Source organism: Corylus avellana, chromosome ca1 (assembly GCF_901000735.1).
Source record: "Corylus avellana chromosome ca1, CavTom2PMs-1.0".
NCBI classification, from domain to species: domain Eukaryota; kingdom Viridiplantae; phylum Streptophyta; class Magnoliopsida; order Fagales; family Betulaceae; genus Corylus; species Corylus avellana.
The window spans coordinates 34,381,231-34,388,911 of NC_081541.1; positions in this window are offsets into that span (position 1 = coordinate 34,381,231).

A 7,681-nucleotide genomic window follows, 5' to 3' on the forward strand; every position below is an offset into this window, starting at 1 on the left:
CTTTCCTATTTGTTATTTTCTCTCTTCCTGAATTCACTTTTCAACCTTCAATTCTTAGTTTATGCTATTATCATACGCTGTCAGGACAATCTTACTTCTGCCTGGCGTCAATAAGGAATGAATGTTCTCCAGCTCCTCCTAAAAGAATTTTATGATCTGCATAAGATTTCATGTTTCTCAAGGTGTCCATCAAAGCAATCAGATTCTGCATGTGGGCATAATCCAATCCAGAAGAAATTCAATTATCTGAAAATGTAATTGTTAAATATTATTTTTGTTCATCTGTTATATATAAGAAGGAACTTCATAGACCCTCCCCTGCCTATTTTAACTTGTAATTCTGTAAAGCAACTTCTCTGCTTTTTGAAATGAAGTCCAGGGTGAGATCCATAGTCTGAATTTCTAAGCATATCTTTTAAATGAATTTCTATATGTTTAAACTAATGATTAAGTTATTAAATTTACCTATTCCTATCAACTAAAGCTTTTGGGACAAATAGTAGTTTAACATGGTATCAGAGCCACAAGTCATGGGATCGAACCTTGACTTCAATGTTCAAAGTAATGATTAAGTGGTTAAATTTGCCTCTTCCTAACAACTCAAGCTTTTGGGACAAATGTGGTGGAACTAGAATTTTAGGTTTAGGGAGAACTAAAAAAAATTGGGGTAAAAATTGGGACACATTGAGGCTTAAGGAGTCTACAACGTAGTTCCACTCTTAAATGCAAGCTTTTTTTGGTTTTCCGCTCTTCATTCCCTCTATATGACTATGATGCACCAAATGCAGAGTTGGAGAATGACTGCCAAAGTGAACTCTCACACCTTGTTTGCACCCTCTGAGACAATGTGGATAAGCCAATTACACAAAGACAATGCATTCTTTGGAAGAAGGAAAAATTACAGTTTACCCTTCTAAAGTTGACGGTGTTTTTCAATTCGAACATCAAAGTTTCAATTTTTGCAATTTACCCCCACAAAGTTTCATTTTTTTTTCAATTTGACCAATATTATCCCAAAATTCTCATACGATCCCTAATTTTTATTTTTTATGAAAAAATAAATAAATTTTAGCTAAGTAAAATATCGAGAAATAAGTGGGTGGTTGGACATTTTGGGGAAATTTTGACTTCGCCTTTTCTTCCTGTCGCCCCAACCCCAATCAGAATTTGAACTTTTGTGATTGCAAAATTATTGAAAACTTTGTGTTCGAATTTTGAAAATCGCTTAACTTTAGATAAATCACTTTTTTCCCCTTAGAAGAATCGCAGAAAGCTTTTTGGGGTAATATTTTTCCCATCAATCATAACGGTGATTTACTTCCCTTCTCTACGAATTCACCAATTGTGCACTTAGACTCATGACGGTCACTATTTTTGGCGCCTAAAACCCTATTTCTTCTTTTCGCCAATCAGCAGCATTAGCTCTCTCGACGCACAACCCGTCACTTTGTTCCCATGAACTACAACGCATTGTTACTTTGCCCACATAAACTATAACGCATTGTCACTTTGCCCTCATGAACTATAACGCATTGACACTTTGACCGTCTGAGTTAACACCTTTGACTGATGGAATTTGAGTTTTGGACACAAAATGGTAGTTCATAGGGTCGAGTGGTACAGTTAGTAGTTCATAAGAAAAAAATGAAATTGCGTTATAATCGATGGAAAAAAAAGGTAATTATCCCAAAGTTTTTCCAATTGTTTGTGGTACTTCTCTTCTATTGATGTAGTAGGTAGTTTTCATTTCAGTATTGTCACTTCAAATTGTCTCGTGGTGGCCAATCCAAATTCCAATAGGTCCACCATTTATTTGAACCTTTTTCAATAATTTTAGGTTTCTTTTTCTCTGTTGTTTAATTGTTTTGAGACTTTTATATATTGAAATGCTTACCTTTTACTTGTATTAAAAAACCCATTTCTTTGAGTTAATTGAAATAAATAATAATTTTTTTTTAAAAAAAAAATGTAACTTCACTTTAGACCTCTGAATTGTCATGCAATTCAAAAAATTCCAAAAACTTTAAAACTTCTTAATTTGGACTTATAAAATTTCAATTGCAATCAATTTAAACCTCTTGTCAAATTTAAAATGTTAAAAGTGAGACAATGGCATTTATATCCCTAATTTTTTTATAAAATCCCAAACTTACCCTAAATTCCAAATTTTTAAAAAAATCAAAGATATTTTCGTCATTTTAGGGGTAAATCAGGAAAGTTAATGGCTAATCTGAGAAATTGGTTCAAATTGACTGCAATTGAAAGTTCAAGAGTCCAAATTGAGAGGTTTTAAAGTTTAAGAAATCTTCTTAAATCGCGTGATAATTAAAGGGTCTATAGTAAAATTAAAAAATAAAAATAAAATAAAATAAAATAAAAAAGGTTCTAGCTTGACTTGGGACTGTTCAAGTGGCAAAAGTCCTCTGCCCCAAGTCAATCGTCAACCAAAGAAGATCACTGATCAAGGAAGAAGAAGAAGGGCCCAAATGAAAGAACCCACAACAGAACAAAAACAAAACCAAAATTATGTTATTTACTACCTTGAAGTTATTTACTACCAAAATTATGCCCCGCCACGCGAGAATCTGTTGGTTGATTGGCACAGAAGCAATGGAAAGCAGAGAAGCTGACCGAGACAAATAGATTTGAGCATGAAGAACTAGATCTAAACCTAAATTTAAAACAAAACTATGAAAACGAAGATCAAAAGCAACTACAAAAAAGATACTGAGCATTGCTATCAGAGGAAGAAGAGGGAGAGGGACAAGGAAGGAGAGAGATTAATGTTAGGATTAACTTAATAATTTTCCAGAAGACAAAGATACAATAGGTAGGTATGTCCCATTCATGGACTTTAACTTTACATTTGCTAACATCAACAAAAAAAAAAAACACCTTTACAATTACATTCGCTAAGAGATAATTGTAGCTTCTCCATCTTGGTGTGTTTGCTGACTTCTTTAATTGAAGATAATGTTTTTGGTGAGTATTTGTGGGTATTAAAAATGAGATGATCACGCTAACCTTTTGGCAGGTCAAGACTCAAGAGTGCCTCGACTGTTACCAAACTAGTCATATTAGTCGCAAAAAGCTCTTCTTTTTTTTTACCCGTGAAAGCGAAGGAAATTAACTATTTGGAGAAAATTTACAAATGACCCTCAAATTATTATGCAATTTGAAAAGATTTTTTCAAAATTTTGAAGTATCTCGATTTCATTCCTTGAACTTTCAATTTGATGCAATCTACTCACTTTCGTTAGTTTTTGGACGTTAAAAGTGATTAAATGATTTTTATACCCTTGAAACTTTTTTAAAATTTCAAATTTACCATTAATTTCAAATTTCAAATTTTAAAAAAATAAAAAAATAAAAGAGGATAATTGAATGGTAATTTGGTCTTTTTAGTGTTTTTCGTTAGGGTTTAAAGGCAAAAATATATAGAGCTGGAGTTAATTGCATCAAATTGAAAGTTTAAGAAGTGAAATTGAGAATTTTTAAAATTTTGAAGATTTTCTCAAAACGCATGATAATTAAAGGATTTTAAGTGAAGCTATTCCTTACTATTAAGTACATCAAAAGTGACAAAGATAACATAAAATTAAATAATTAAATAATTAAATAAATAATAATAATAATAAAGATAAGACAGCTCAACAAAGACTTCAGGACACTGATTACTAAAAAATCTGATTTACTAATCCAATTTACCATAATAATTACTATATTATAGTCAATAGTCACCGCAATAAATATAAGCAAAGATACACACGAGACAAAAAAATTAGGAGACGATCTTTGAAGAATTCTTAAGAAGTAAAGCCACACTGAGGGTCAACCAACCTCAAAGATATTTATTATAGAAAACTTGTGTTATAGATTTATCTTACAAAATATTTTGTAACTCCCAAGACTTAATATGTAACATCGGCAAACAACTTATTCACCTCCCACCTTAGCAACTCCAAAACCTCTAACTTTCTTCTACAGGAAGCACTTTTACGACCAATTTTGTCTATTACAACCCAAAACTCTGATAACTAGATATTTTTATATGGTTTGATCGATGAAAATCAAGGAGATGAATCAAATATGTTTAGGTTCAATGGTGCTTAGAAACCTCTGTAAGAACAATGGAAAATAGTCTATAGGTCCTATGAAAGTCCTGCCTTAATTACGAAACTAATATAGATGGGGAGAGCATTGAAGTTTTTAGACTACGTCCGCAATTTAAAAAAGGATGAGGGGCCACGCATAATGAAGCGGAGGTCACTAGTTTGAATTCCCCTCCCCCTTTTGTGCAGACATGTAAAAAAAAAAAATGAAGGGCCAAGCAATACCTTTCTTACACGTGTCATGTGATATGGGAAGCTTATGTGAGGATGGTAAACAAGATTTTCGACCAAACAGCTCTCCATGCTTTGTGTGACAGCAGCCTTTTTCTATCCGTGTTTCATGCTAATAGACAACAGCTCCAACTGGTGACTTTGTTTCATGTGACAGAAGCAGCTGATGTTTCTTCAATCTCTGCACTTTTTGCTATATATACAAATGAACTACTCTGTTTTTGGTTAAGTTAACCAAACAGAGCTTCACAAAAATTTTCAGAGAGAGGCCATGGAAGTAAATCAAATTCTGTGCATGAATGGAGGAGAGGGAGAAACTAGCTATCCCAGTAACTCACTCATTCAAGTCTTTCTCTCTTTCTCTCTTTCTCTCGCATGCATACACCAATTTATTTTCAATGTTTTTAATCATTTGTTTCCTTATTTTTCTTTGTGTTCCTGAAAGAGGCAATGCTCGAGGCAAAGCCAATATTAGAAGAGAGCATTGTAGAGGTGTATCTAAGCAGCTCCCCTGAGTGTCTAAATGTGGCAGACTTTGGATGTTCATCTGGACCCAACACACTGTTGCTGATTTGGAAGATGATAGACAAAATCCATGCAACATGCCAAGAATTCAATCGAAAGGCACCCATGTTCCAATTTTTCCTTAATGATCTTCCAGGAAATGATTTCAATACCATTTTCAGGTCATTGCCAAGTTTCTATGAGAAACCAAATAAAGATAAGGGAAGTGAGTTTGGGCCTTGTTTCATTGCAGGAATGCCTGGGAACTTCTACAGGAGGCTCTTTCCTAATCATTTTCTTCATTTTGTTCATTCTTCTTGAAAAACTAATACGACTCCAAATTAAACAATCATGTGCGGAAATAAAACAACAATCAAGAACACAAATATTTGTTTACGAGAGGAAACCATTTAGACAATGTTCTAAATGTAAAACCACACAAAGATTTGTTTACGAGAGGAAACCATTTAGACAATGTTCTAAATGTAAAACCTCTCCGGGGCAGCCAAACCCAAGAAATCAACTAAATCAGTAGAATAACAAGAAATATCTTAATGTCGAAGACTTACATAACCTATGCACTTGACATTCAAGTATACCAGATAAGCGACCCACTTATCTGCTACCACAGTAGTTCTTCCAGAACATCTGGACTGTTCCTTCTACGTGATCTCCCTTCACCGGAACTCCGGTTGACTTCGATTTCTTCAGCTCTTTCTTAGCCCAAAATATCTTAAAACCTAATTAGAAATCGTAACTATACGTCTATGCATAGTTTCAAATATATACACCATGGACTCCTAGTCCAGCTAAAATACAAATTCAAATACTAACAACCTTATCTGCTACAAGGCGTCCGGACGGTTAGTAAGCTCGTCCGGACGAGAACTAGTTTCTACGTAGAAATTTCATGCAATTCACTAGGCGTCCGAACGACATGAATGACCATTCGGACGAAACTAGGTTAAAATCACTAACACTAGTTCTCTGGAGCGGCGCGTCCGGACGTTGATGCAGACGAGACTTCAGACAAAGCTCTCGGGTTTCTTGCATAGAAATCTCGTTCGGACGGTGGTGCAGACAAGACTTCAGACGAAGCTCTTGGGTTTTCTTGCATATCAATCTCGTCCAGACGATGGTGCAGACGAGACTTCAAACAAAGCTCTCGGGTTTCTTGCATAACAATCTCGTCTGGACGATGGTGCAGACGAGACTTCAGACGAAGCGTTCTAGAAAGATTTCCTTCTTCTCGTCCGGGTGTAATGCAGACGAGACCCTGTGTGATTCACATATTTTGCTTATTTTTTGCTATCTTTCACACTGCACAATTAAACAAGCTAATTAAAACACAAATATTTTGTTCACACGAATCCAGCCAATTTAACAACTATTGAACTAACAAACTCCCCCTTTGGCTATTCGTTGACAAAATATTAAATCAATTTACTAGACAAACTTGAAATGAGAGTTTTAACATAGTTTATCATGTTTGTGAAAATTGAAACCATAAGAGCTGTAAAATAAGTTGAAGTTCTAAAACCACAAACAAAAGTTCTAAAAACACAAACAAAAACTTCACTGCACTCCCCTTTTTTGTCACGAAAAACAAAGGGACTAATCTTGAGCAGGTGGATCACTTGGAAATTGCTCTTCAACAAGATTGTCTGCAACTGTGCTGGCGACTGCAGAGGCTCCCATGAACTTGTTCTTCAAGTCATGAACATCTGTCTGCAATTGAGAGAGGATGGAAGAAAATCCTGCCATTTGAGATGTCATTGTATTCAGCTTTGTCATTACATTGTCGAGAGACATATAGACAGATGGAGTAGCGGTGTCCGAGGGTCCAGCAGTGGCAGCAGGAACAGCAGTGTCGTCATCAAAATCCACAGTACCTCGCAATCGCATCTGACCTTTGGATCAACTCACGGTGACTTTGCAAAAGGGACCAAGGTGCTTGATGGTTGGTTCAAAAAATGGAAACCCAGAATCTTCAATGAGTGGAACGCCTGTGACTTCTGCTATTACTTCACAAGTGACCACAATGTTTACACCCCGAAGAAATGTGACAATCTGGAGAGATTCTTCGGTGTCTGGCTGTATATCCATGTTGGCATGGAATTCCCGAACCAGATTTATAAATGGACGAACGGGGGTTGAGATGAAGTAGTTCCATTGTCACTGAGTGAAAATCTGAGAGATGAGATTGAATGGATCCTCCTGAAGATCAGATAGATTTATCGGTCTTTCTGAAATAATAGTGCGGTCATGAAATCGATCCTGAAAAGCTGTCTTGGCTGACTTGTTCCGAAATTGAAATCAGGTCTTGAAGGAGGGACGGGAGAAGCAGCCTCCATTGTCTTTCTCTTTTGGGCCTTGGTCTTTGTGCGGATGGGTAATTTTCTTGAAGATGGAGATCCACTCACCATAGCCTACACACATGAATCCATATTGTATATTACCAACACAAATAACCGAAAATGGAGTACATGAAAGTTCAACGTGCATAAACATATCAAATGTTGGGAAATGAATAAGAAAGACATGTTTTGAACCAAAATCAATGTCATTCAGACAATTTGTCAAACACTTGGTGGGCAAGAAAAAATTTTTGATGTACAAATGTGGTTCCCAAGTGAATACCCATCCTAAATACATTTGACTGGAACTCAATTTTCAGTGCTGCCAATCTTAGGACACTACTTAACATAGAAATAAACACAAATCAACCAAACCAAACACACAATGTAAACCCTAATTTCGGCAGTTTGATGAAAGAAAAAAAAGAAACAAATGACTGAAATTACTTGTGCCGAGTAATGTAAACAGGAGCAGAT